This window comes from Kogia breviceps, unplaced genomic scaffold, assembly GCF_026419965.1.
Source record: "Kogia breviceps isolate mKogBre1 unplaced genomic scaffold, mKogBre1 haplotype 1 scaffold_562, whole genome shotgun sequence".
In the NCBI taxonomy this organism is placed as follows: Eukaryota; Metazoa; Chordata; class Mammalia; order Artiodactyla; family Physeteridae; genus Kogia; species Kogia breviceps.
Window position 1 is genome coordinate 3,836 of NW_026712004.1, and position 13,013 is coordinate 16,848.

At 41.5% G+C, this 13,013-nt stretch overlaps 1 long non-coding RNA gene across 1 annotated transcript; it reads right to left on the reverse strand.

Annotated features, from left to right (window-relative positions):
- Positions 1-2,990: 2,990 nt before the first annotated feature.
- On the reverse strand, positions 2,991-8,694 carry LOC136793486 (uncharacterized). Its single transcript, XR_010838776.1, has 3 exons — positions 8,183-8,694; positions 5,456-5,521; positions 2,991-3,170 (listed from the first exon to the last, which is right to left on the reverse strand). It is a non-coding gene; the product is annotated as an uncharacterized lncRNA (long non-coding RNA).
- Between the last annotated feature and the right edge of the window lie 4,319 nt (positions 8,695-13,013).

Consider the following 13,013-nt stretch of genomic DNA (forward strand, 5'->3'; position numbering starts at 1 on the left):
AGCTATGGTTCTGTTAGGCTGGTAGCTTCCCCTCTTGGTAATCCATTTACAAAAACATTCGAGGATTCTCTCTGGGTTTAAAAAATTATTTAACTACAGGCTCTCAGTTTGGCCTTTGATCTGAAGAGGCTCACCTAGAGCATCAGGTGGTCCTATTCTTAAAGGTAACCATTCAATAGTCTCTTCATAGTGGAAAGGCAATTCAGAGGATTACTAGAATGAGTACTCAAAGGGGGACAGAGGGGAACAGTAATTACATTAGTCTCGAAGTCTTTTGTTTTAGGTACCTTTTATATCAATCTTTCATTAGCCTTCTACAACAAATCCTTCAATGAGGTCACTTTGGAATTTTGAAACCTTTTGGGGCTTCTGCATACCAATTAAAATAAGTACAATGTTTTAAGATGAGAGGTCTCTAAAATTTTAATAGTTTAGAAGTCTTTCCAATTCAAAGAATCCAAGGAGCTAGCCCTACACATATTTTCTCCTGCTATTCTAATTCTAAAAAAGAGAAAAACTATTACCACTCTTGTTTCCGGTAGATCCTGCAGACAGAGATCTATCAGGCTGGTTGCCATGGTAAGAACTTACCTTCCACTGGCGTTCTTTAACTGTGAACACAAAGTTCAGTTTTGGAGTGCCTAAAGAACCCTATCTTGGCCATTTCAGGGTGGGATTTCCTTTAATACCCAAATAAGTAAGTACTTGCAAGTATACATAAACCCAGCTGGTATCCCCCTGGGTGGCTATATTCCCAGGAACTGCTTGGTCTTTGAGAAATAATTTTACATTAATAATTTGGTAATCTAATTCAGATATCTGAACAACTTTCTGAGGACAGTGTGGTAGATTGGATGTGTGCTTCTTCTGAGTCTAGCTCCCCAAGGAGTTGCCTTTGGGTTGGTTCAACTCTTTTACGTGTCTCAGTTTCTCCCTCTGACAGTCTGAAACCACTGTGGGTGCTTGGAGCACTGGATAATCAGTCCTTATCTCGTGCATCTCTGGAAGAGCAGTATTTACTTAATGATTATAGTGGGGTTCTCTGAGGGGACCTCACTGCACATCATGAGGATTGATCCTCAGATACTTCCACTATGTTCTTAGCCACCTAAGAACACCTTGTGGCTGGAAGGAGCAAATGCCCCTTGTTCTTCAGAGCTGAATGATTCAATCTTTCATACCACTAACAAAAGTTTTGTTCTGAACATATATCAAATTGTTTTGTCAATTTAAGCCAAATTTTAAAAACCCAGCCACCTATGTTTCCCTGAATCTCCTGCCCAGATCCCCCTAGGTTCCTGCCTAAGAAATGCACTGGTGCCCCTTAAGGTTCCAAGTCTTAAGTAAAAACAGCTCAAATAAAAATTTAGAATCATCACTTAAAAGCAATGAGATCCAGATATCAGGAGAACTCACCAGAATACCTGAGGAGTACTGAGAAGCTGGTGGGGCTCAATGGGCCTATGCTGGTACCAAGTGACAGTTTGGGGTAGACTCCAGGTGTCCTCTGGTGGGTATCTCTGATATCCTGCCAACCATACCATGCATATGTCAATGAAAAAATTAATCAATAGTTGATCTAAGAAAGAAAGGGAAAATTTTATTTGAGCCAACCTGAGGATTATAACCCAGGAGACAGTCTTTCAAATAGCTCTGAGGACTATTCTACCCATTAGAGATCAAAGCACAGTTATATGAGTTTTTGAGACAAAGGGTTATATGTCATATTACATATTGACCATTTACACAATCCAGATCTAAATGTACAAAACAAGTAGTGGACCATGATAACCCCTTACAAGATTAAGAAGGAAGGTTATCTCCTGAGGAGTTATTGAGTAGTAGATCATCCTGACCCTTTACAAGATTGAGAAGGAATGTTGGGGATTCCCTGGTGGTCCAGTGGTTAAGAACCTGCCTTCCAATGTAGAGGACGTGGGTTTGATCCCTGGTTGGGGAACTAGGATTCTATATGCCTTGGGGCAACTAAGCCCTCTTGCTCTAGAGCAGGGGTCCCCAACCCCCGGGCTGTGGCCTGCTACCAGTCCATGGCCTATTAGGAAGCAGGCTGCACAGCAGGAGATGAGCAGTGGGCAAGCAGGCAAAGCTTCATCGCTTCATGTGTCGCTCCGCATTGCTTGCATTACCGCCTGAACCATTCCTCCCATCACTCCCATTACTGCCTGATCCATCCCCCCACAGTCTGTGGAAAAACTGCCTTCTATGAAACCAGTCCCTGGTGCCAAAAAAGTTAGGGACCGCTGCTCTAGAGCCCATGCACCACAACTAGAGAGCCCATATGCTGCAACTACTGACCCCACGTGCCACAACTAGAGAGCCCACAAGCTCTGGAGCCTGTGCACTGTGGAGCCCACACACCACAACTAGAGAGAAGCCTGTGTGCTGCAACGAAGAGTCTGCCAGCTGCAACTAAGACCCAATGCAGCTAAAAATAAACAAATAAGTAAATACTTTAAAATATATATATGGTTAAAAAAAAAAAGATGGAATGTTATCCCCTAAGGAGGTTTGGTTAATGCAGATACACAATACACATTAAAGGGGAGGGAGGAGACTCATATGGGCAGATAAAAAATTTATGTTTAAATTTTTCTTGCCTTGCCATAAAATATTAATTTTATTTCACCAATAGCCAAGTAGATATAACCCATCCCATGCATGTTCTCAAGATAAATAATTACTGGTCTTCAAGTAAGGAGGACTTGACAGCACTGTTTGTCACACATTGTTCATCCTAAATTTACGTGGTAATTGGAGTGACCATCTGTGTTAACTAATTGGCTTTACCCAAAGGAAAAGTAAACTTCTCATATCTTTATGACAGGAGGTAATTTTGCAAGTTGGAGCTGGAGGTCCTCCGAAGTTAGGCTGCAACCTTCCCACAGAAACTAGGAGATGGGGTACTTGCTTTCTTGATAATTACATTTCTAAGAAATGGCCCCCAGGTCTCCGAGAAAGACATTGCTGGATTGTAAAGCTAACAAGAAGTTTATTTAGCTTTATAAAAAAGATTTACAGGGCTTCCCTGGTGGCGCAGTGGTTGAGAGTCCGCCTGCCGATTCAGGAGTTACGGGTTCGTGTCCCGGTCCGCGAAGATCCCACATGCCGCGGAGCAGCTGGGCCCGTGAACCGTGTCTGGAGCCTGTGCTCTGCAACGGGAGAGGCCACGACAGTGAGAGACCCGCGTACAGAAAAAACAAAAACAAAAAACTTACATACATGAGAAAGAATTTACAATTATAAGTTTTCTAAAGTAAATGCTCTAAAAAAAAGGGAGATAATGGAGTTCTCCCCCTTATTTTCAACAGGGAGAATTGTCTATTATTTTTAATTTGTATCACCATTACAGTACCAAACTAAGTGGGACTGATCACCCTTTTCAACCTCTTCCCCTTGAGCAGAAGCTGTGAGGCATAATTTTGTACAACCAGAACTTGGTAAACTTATTTTGGACACTATATGTTAGGTTTTTGTAAAACTCTCTAACAAAAGTTTAAATAGCATTGAATGGAATTTCTAGACAATAATGCTTGAGCAGCAATTTTGTAAGTTTTTTCCCCCTTTTTTCCCTCCCTTGGAGTAGTTTATCTTCTGGGTAATAATTTTGTTGAACTTGCTTAATAGTAAGAGACTGTGATTGCATGGGAAAAGAAAAAATCATTATATAGTGATGCCAGGGGTTTCCCCCTAATCCTGGGTTAACAATTGCCTTTGTCCATGTGCATGATAACAGTGAGTGTTTACTGGCTTTTTTTCTATATGCCAGGCCCTATTCTAAGTGCTTTAAATACGTTATTTCATTTAAACCTGTATAGAACCTTACAAAGTAAACACTCTTCTTATCTGTACTTTACAGATAAGAAAATCACAGAGTTCATAACTTGCTACACATTAGGCATCTAGTGAGACTTGTATCTTGGCTTGAACCTCAGCAGTCTGACTCCCATATTTACACCCTACTAGCAATGGCTGCAAGCTGGGCCCCAGAGCCAGACAGGTCTGGGCTCACATACTATCACTGTTAGCTGGGAAGTTTGCCTAATTGTTGTGCCTCAGTTTTTCAAGTGGGGATAATAACAGTATAAACCCGTGAAGGAAAAATGTTGCCTGCCATATCAGTAAACAAAGGATGTTACAGCCATAAAGCCATCACATTACAGCCACCCCTTACAGTGAGTCCTGAGGGAACTCAGGATGGAAACAGGCTGCCCACTGCCCAGCCCTCAGCTGCTGTAGCCACCCCTGACGGTGCACCCTGAGAGGACTCAGGATGGGAAAGAACAGGATACTGACCCTGGTTGGTTAGGGCGCATATCAAAGGAATGATTTCAGTGAGCCCAGACTCCTGCATCTTCCTATACATAGAAAAGTGCTAAATTCCTTAACTTGAGATGTCTGGTTTTCTTTAATTAACAGCAATCTTTTGAAGTTCCTACTACCTGGTCTTTGTTGCAAAAACTATATATCCTTGCTCCTCCCTTACTCCTTTGGAGCAGTCTCTCAGAGCTATCTGAGAGGCTGTGTCCTGGCTTAAGTCCTCAGTTTTGTCTGTCAAATAAAACATAATTCTCAACTTTTAGGTTTTGTGTTTTGTTTTATTTTTTTCAGTCGACAACCTCATGAAAGCTCATGAGGATTACTGATATGTGTTCACATGGTGCTGAAGAGTTTGACAAAGAGAAAAAAGTTGAGAGATATTAGCTTTCATTAATAATATATCCTCAGTCATTGAAGTCAAACCCCATGGCTCCAGCCTAATTGAAATAACTCACTGCATTTGGAAAGGTCTCTTTCTTTCATGCCCCCAGTCTATTCCTTGGTAGTGATTGTCAATGCTACAAGTTCTCTAAATTATACTTATGGTACTGGATTTAGAAATGGCAACAGTCTCAGTGCTTACAAATTCATGCAACAAATGTTTCTTGAGGGCTCACTATGCTACCAGTCATTTGCTAGATATGGGAGATAGAAAGATAGTAAATAAAAAAAACATTCACCCCCACACCTCCCCTCTAATACATAAAAGAGAGATGCAACTGCAACTGTGACAAGAGCTACAAAAGGGAAATTCAGGGCTCTATGAAAATGTAGAACAATGTGGATTCACCTGAAGCTAGTAAACTTCAGGTCCCCTCACTTGCACAATCCTTCCAAGGACACAGAGCCATTTATTTTTTAGTAAAAGTTGCAAGATATCTTAACATTTGTGGTTAAAATAACTTTTCATTCCACTTGTTTGTCAAAGCTCCTCTCCTGTTGGATGATGTTGGGGTGACCACCAGCAGCTGGAGGATTTGCTAAGAGGAAGCTGAATTGGGGATAGCTTAGACTTGGACTAAATATTTGGTGATTAGTTGTCTCTTCTATATAGGCATAAGTAAATTTTAGTTGTACTGCTATTGGACTACATTCCAGAAATATACTTTCTGTGTACCTTGTGACATCCATGTCTAGGCCAGAGGTGGTATTGAGATATAGATGTGTCCCATGGTGTCCAGTCCTGGAAGAATATGGGGATTGAAGGAGAAGCAAAGTTTGAAATGTTTGAAGTATATGGAATAAGAAGTTAGTATCAATTGTGTAAAATTGTAAGCAGAGGATATGGTTTCATGGATGCATAGTCATAATGGAAGTTTTCCTTTGTCAGAAATATTCAGCAATACAGTATTTACTATTATGATGCACCATACTTTTTTTGTGTGTGTGATGGGAATTGGACACAATAAAATTTATCAGAATTTCTGCCTATGCAGGATACAAATCTGTAGCAGTCCTATAAATAGCAAGTCTGTATATGCGTGCAGTCACATGATTTAGCACCCAAACTTTCTACTCCCTCTATACAAAATGTGCTTACAAAATCTTTGATATATGAGGAGGTGATCAAAGAGAATGCAGCCAAAAAAATGTAGGGGAAAAGTGTAAATAGTGGTATGGTAATTAAGCATTTAAGTAATTAAACATATTACCTTACTTTTCTGGATTGTATGAAATGTGTGATATTACAGATTTTTTGACATTTGTAATTTGTTATGATTTATTCTTACATTCTAAATTAATATTCATTTTTGTACCTAATTTGGTATTCTTTTTTCTTAAAGAAGGCTCCCAAAAGTGTGTAAGTATCAGATATCACCAAACTTGGATGCAACTCTAGCAGGGAGACCTAAACTAGTCCAGAAGTCAAGGTAACTTTCTGAGAAAATGACATTGAAGCTGACTCTTGATGTTGGGGGTCAGAGGCAGCCACACTAAGATGGTAGTGTATTTATGTGTGTGTATGTGGGATGGGGATGGGAGGGAGAAAGTGTGAGGAACTGGGGTGCAGACGTTAAGGCTGAACCATGAGGAAGGATGGCAGAAGTCATGGTGTGTTTTTAGACCCTGCAATTTCAAGAAAAATTAAAAATTAAAAAAATTTAATATGATCATTTCTTTTGTGTCACATTCAAGACAGGTACAGTGTATATGAATTTTCAACCCCATATTCAGGAGTGAAAGTAATATCATTGTATTTCATTTAAGTCCCATTCTTAGTCCTCATCCATCCATCCACGATTGTGGGAAATTCAACCTTAGTCATCCTTAGAGTCTTGTTCCTTTTCTTCACTCTCAAGATCATGAGAAGGTGGGCTTTCTCTGAGGTATGTGTGTTAGTTCGTTCATGCCGCTATAACAAAATACCATCAACTGGGTGGTTTATAAACAACAGAAATGTATTGCCCACAGCTCTGGAGGCTGGAAGTCCAAGATCAGCGTGCCAACAGAGTCCCCTTCTGGTTTGCAGACTGCTGACTTCTCATTGTAATACCATCGCTTTGGGGGTCATGATTTCAACATATGAACTTAGGGGGAACACAGATATTCACTTCATAGCAGCATGTGCTCTCCATCTTCTCCCAGAGTTTCCCTGTGGCATTGGTCTAACTGCCCACATTGTTAGTTAACTGGATAACTCACCCTGTATTATCTGCCTCCCTTTCTTACTGGTATTCCAAAGTTCCCCAGTGAGTCACTTGCAGTGGATCCTCCTCTCAGGATCTGCTTTGGAGGAACCCAAACTGAGACAATGAGTTAATATTGTAAGGGCACTGTCAATGCCCTCCAGTCACAGACCACCAGGGACACACTTACAGTTGAATCAGTTGGGCTTATTTATTTTTTGCATCAGATAGGACACACACCGTGGGATATCATGGGGTGTCTCTGAACAAGTGTGTCAGAAAGGACCTATTATAGTATTTGGACTTGGTTGGATGGTTTGGGAGATGGTCTAAGGAAGCGGGAATTGGATACTGTCAGAAAGCACAGGCAGTTCTATGAAGGAGGATCTCAATAAATCTTACCTATAATGAGGGGAGACTAAAATGAAGTTAAAGTTGCAACTAGTAAAGAAATAGCCACTCATCTGGGCCAAGAGCTGGGTTGTCAGGTACTTGTGGGTGACAACCGGGAACTTGTTTTTGTCTGTGCTTAGACAAAATTGTGAAGTGGACTTGCTCTGTCTCACCTTCTGATCTCAGAGTAAACTTATTTGAGGTTGGTATTCTGGTTTATGTCTAATATAGATTAGCATGGTCTACCTGTGAATGCCAGGCCCAGTTCCGAAAGTCCAGTCCTGGTCTGCGTTTTTAATTTCTCAGCACTTAGAAAATGCAAGGCACTTAGTAAACTTTCAATGTCACATACCAGTCACCAGTCTGAAGTTAGGGCTTCACAAGCATCCTCTTTTAATCTTAACAATAATCTTGAGTTAGGTATGAATTATATTCACAGTTTAGAAGTGAGGAAGAAATGCGATCTGTGCTTATGCAGGATGTCAACAGGTACATTACATTAAGATGAAGAATGATAAACCAGAGATCTGCCCTTAATTCTGAAGTGAATATTAATGCCTTAGAGAGAAAAAGCAAAACCAGGAGGGTCAGAGCCCCGCTGTCTCTCGGCGATAAGATAAAAGTCGATGTCCTTGGAAAAATCAAAGCTGCCCGAAATCTGCAACTTTTATTAGATTTCAGCCACTTCCCCTTAGGAATATGGAAGCTGTCTTAAATATATTATTATTCTGATGATGTGTGGTTCAGCTTGGACTTAAACATGCACTTCAGGAATAAACATAAATTACTGAAAAGGCATTAGCCCTCCGGCAGTATATACTTACCTTTTGTTTCTGCAGTCTTCAAACTTTTCTGGCACAGTAATTCATCCACGGACACAAGGACATATAAACCGCCATTACCAGCCCTATAAAAAACAATCGGGACAACAAAGGGAAAGACAGCAAGAAAAAGCGTGGGAGAGGCCAAGCGAGGCAGCGCCCTGGGGTTCAGACCCGGGTAGAAGGGCGCTAAGCGCCTCGGCCGCTCCCAGCCCAACCCTCATAGCTCTGGGATTTCTGGCCCGCCCCCTGCACCGCCCGCATTTCCGGCCAGATGTTGGGCGGCTCTACATGGCGCTGCTAGGCCGTGTCCTCTTTGCTTGGGGCCGCGGTCCTCGGCGGGTAAGGCGGCGCTGGAAAGGCCGAGGACACTGCGCTCTCCCCGCAAACGCCGTGTCCGGAGGGCTAGCGGAGCGAAGCGCAGACCATGGACTCGCGTTACCGGGGCGCTGGGAGCGAGGACAGGGTATCTCGCGGCGAGAGGACAGAGGACTGGGGTTTCTGGGGAATCTCGCGAGGAGCGGGAACCCGGGGACTGGGATTAAGTGGGAAGGTCACCTTGGGGTGCTGTCGGAGGAAGTCCTGGTATATGTTTGTGTTTGGGGTGGGGGTGGGGAGGGCACGCCGTGGTTCTCACTGGTTCCTATTCCTAGTAGTTTCAAAGTTGTGTGTAAGTAGAAAGAGAGGACACTGTACACACCGGCCTTTAGAGGAGTGGGAGAGGGACGGAGTGGAGAGTGGGGCCCAGAGGGAGCATTGGCCTTATCTGTAGTTTTTTTTTTTAATGAAGGAATTCTTTCACGTGTTAGTTGTTTAGTTAAACATTAATACAAACATATTCACATAAAAAACTTCCCTTCCTAGAGATAATGCTGGGCGAGCTGCATCTCAGCCTGGCTTCCACCGCTTTCACTCTCATAATTTTGTTTTGTTTTGTGAACATCTCTCCACTAGACCAGTAATCAAAGTGTGCAAGAGAAGACAGCTGGAGGGGGGAAGAAAGAGAAAGGAAAATAAAAAAGTCATATCCAAGACAGCCCCTTCCCCCAACTAAATTAAAAAAAAATCTTAATGAGCTAAACTAAACTAAACCAGAGTTCATAGTTTCCTTAGCCAGGTAGAAAAATTAATCTGCCAACTGTGGAAAAACTTTTTTTCAGTTACAATGGGCAGCCATGGTTTTCTTTTTTGAAAAACATGGACAGATTCCAAATGTGAACACAAGGAAATGGTATAATGAGTCTCTGAAGTAAGTAAGAACTTCCTTTTAAGAAGTGAAATTTGTTCAATGCTAGGGTATTGTTGATACTGTTTTCTCTTACAAAGATTTAGGTTATAGGTTATTGTAAAAGAAAGCTACATTTTCAGATCCCTTCTTAAAGAACTCGCTCATTTGAATCCTACAATGGCTCTGTAAAGAAGAAAAGTCTTCAGAGAATTTTTTTTTAAAACACAAATCATTAGGATTGTAGTAATAAGGTCACACAGACCGTATCCCAGCTCTTCTGACACCATTAGACAATACAGCATGAGAGGGAGAAAATGAACTCATTTAAAAATTAACTGTAATCTGACAGTTGTGAAATTCCTTTGCTTCTTAAGAAAAGTGAAAGTTTTGAGGATGGGGGTTTGAAGGCAAGAGAGGCCCTTATAGGTGGTGTTTCTCTCCTTCCTGGCACATGCAGGCTTGGGTGTGAATTACTGTGAAAGGAAAAGTCTTCACATCTGTTAAGTGGGAGATTGTTCCAGGCAGCATAATGTTTCTGTGAGCAAATACAAGTTTTTTCAGTTAAAGCCCCTGATTTGAATATTTTAGTTACCAAGAAACTGAGAAATGTTTCATTTGTCATACATCCTATTTACGAAGTGCTGTATTGTGCTGTTAGCTAGTAGGGTTCAGTTAAGTGCAGCGTTTAATGAGAACTGGCTCTGTGCCTGCCCTGGGGATGCAAAGGTTAAAAAAAAAGTATGAAACTTGCTATCAGTTTTTTTTAAATAAATAAATTAATTAATCTATCTATTTATTTATTTATGGCTGCATTGGGTCTTCGTTGTGGTGCGAGGGCTTCTCATTGCAGTGGCTTCTCTTGTGGAGCACAGGCTTAAGGCACATGGGCTCAGTAGTTGTGGCTCGTGGGCTCTGGAGCACAGGCTCAGTAGTTGTGGTGCACGGGCTTAGTTGCTCCATGGCATGTGGGATCTTCCCGACCAGGGCTCAAACCCATGTCCCCTGCTTTGGCAGGTGATTCTTAACCACTGCGCCACCAGGTAAGTCCCACTTTCAGTTTTAATGAGGAAAACATTCACTCATTCAGTAGTTTACCAAGAAATGCTAATTAAATGCCTAGAAAGTGTTGGGCTTTCTTTGGCGATCCTTACTTGAAAAGTTTCTCTACCGTCCTTGAGCTAATAGCCTCATGTGTATTTTTCAAGTTGTGGATAATAACTCATGAATGGACATTGAAATAATTTAGTGGAACAAAATGAGTTTAAGAAAAATAAAGTGGAGTGGAGTAGAAAATAAAGTGGAATAGAGTAGAAAACCTAATGTAGTAAGGTTAAGTTTACTTTGTGAAACTTTTTTTAAAATTTACTATTCTTCCTTTCATAAATTCATTCTTTGATATCTGTGGTGCACATTGCTTTTTCTTTTTCTTTTTCCTTTTTTTATCAAGAGTAATAACTACTGTTTTTACAGAAATGATACCTGGCCAATATGAATTCAAGTAATACAGTTAAATTAAAACAAGCAAAGTAACACATGTTCCCAAACTGGCCACCCAGAAATAACTGGGGTTACCATTTGGCTAACATCATTCCAGGCATCTGTTTGTGCTGGTAAAAGGATGGGTAGATAGGCATAATTTTGCTTGGATGTATCACATTTATTTTTCCCATTGAACTTCATCAACATTGTTTCATTATCTTCTGATGCTGATTATTGTTAAGAAGAAGTGTAAGGCCAGCTGTTTTTTTTCCTCTTGTTTGTGTTTTGAGTTTTCTTTCTTTCCTCCCTCCCTCCCTCTCTCTCCCCTTTCTTTCCTTTCCTTTCCTTTTCTTTCTTTTTTTCTCTCTCATTTTTCTATCCAGAAAGCCTAAGAAATCTTTCTTTACCCATCTCAGAATTTCAGAATATAAGCTTCCTGGAGGCAAGGATTTTCATCTGATTTGTTGATTGCTGTATCTCCAGGTCTAGAGTAGTTCATAGCACAGAGTAAATATGGAATATCTGTCACATGACTGAATGCACGTACTGTGTTGTGTATAAGGCATATTTCTTACTAGATCCTCATTCAGAATATGTCTGAAAAATGATATTCTAGTGGGTCATCACCAGACATCAACAGACTGTGAAAATGCAGGTGTTTATTAGAATGCATATATGAACAAAGCAGTGTATGCCTAGAGGAGGCAGGGAAGGCTTCATGGAGGAGGTGGGCTCCTAGAGCTCACTTTTGAAGGAGTTGCAGTGTACAGGATCCCAAAGATAATCTCGATGTAAGGAATAGCATGTATCAAGAAGTGAAGGAGCATGACCTATTTTTAAAAATTCAAGTGTTTTGGCATTGTGGACTTTGCAAAGTATTAGAGTCAGAGAGAAGTTCATGGAGATTAGATGGGACAGGTTCCTGGGGAACCAGGGCATGGTGGGCTTCACTTATTTTTGTTGCAAATTGAGCATTTACTATATGTTAGGCACTGTACTAGGGATATGAGCATGAGAAAAAGAGCTGATTCCTGCTCTCAGGAAGCTTAAGAATCTAGTAACATTATAGTATATTATGGTATGTGTTATGATGAGTGTTCTTGATCTTAGAGGGGGTACAAATAAATAGCATCCCTCTTCTCCCGTCTGAAAAACCAAAGTAAAGATGAAGGCCAAAGTATCACTTGTTACAGTTTGGTATTAGAGCCAATGCTAACTGGATTTCCTGAATTAGGCAGACTTATCATCTGAGGAGGAACATTTTCTTTCTGAGGGCAGCTAGCTTCCAAGAGGGAGAAGGTTTAAGAAGGACTACTCATGCCCAATTATTCTCTAAAAATTTGCTGGTCAGATAAAGCATTTCCAGGGGGACAGGGTGACTAAGGGGGCAAAAAAAAAAAAAGCCTGGAGTTAAGCTAACTCAGCTCCCCTCCTGGAGGGAAATGAAACATCACGATTAGGGAAGAAACATTTCCCATCCACAGTGGGAGAAGTGTACAGTTTTAAGGAGTATAGGGGCTTCCCTGGTGGCGCAGTGGTTAAGAATCCACCTGCCAATGCAGGGAACACAGGTTCGAGCCCTGGTCCGGGAAGATCCCACATGCCATGGAGCAACTAAGCCTGCACGCCACAACTACTGAGCCTGTGCTCCAGAGCCCGTGAGCCACAACTACTGAAGCCCATGCACCTAGAGCCCATTCTCTGCAACAAGAGAAGCCACCGCAACAAGAAGCCCATGCACTGCACCAAAGAGTAGACCTCGCTTGCCGCAACTAGAGAAAGCCCATGTGCAGCAATGAAGACCCAATGCAGCCAAAAATAGAATAAATAAATTAAAAATAATCACTTTAAGGATGGTAATTTTTGGGTTTTACATATAAGCTGAGACCTGAAGGATTAGTAGAAGTTAGTCAGGGGGAGGAGTAAGAGTAAGAAAGTTCTAGGCAGGAGAGTGGCCTATGTGAAGTCCCAGACTCGATTATAGGTAGCAAGTAAGGAGGTAAGTGGTGAGAGACAGGCTAGGGAGCAGCCTGTGAGCCACATTAAGGAGTGAGAGCTTTGTCCTGAAGGCCTGGGAATAGGGGTGAGAATAGAGGCAACCTGGGTAATCTTCTCTCCAGATGAAAG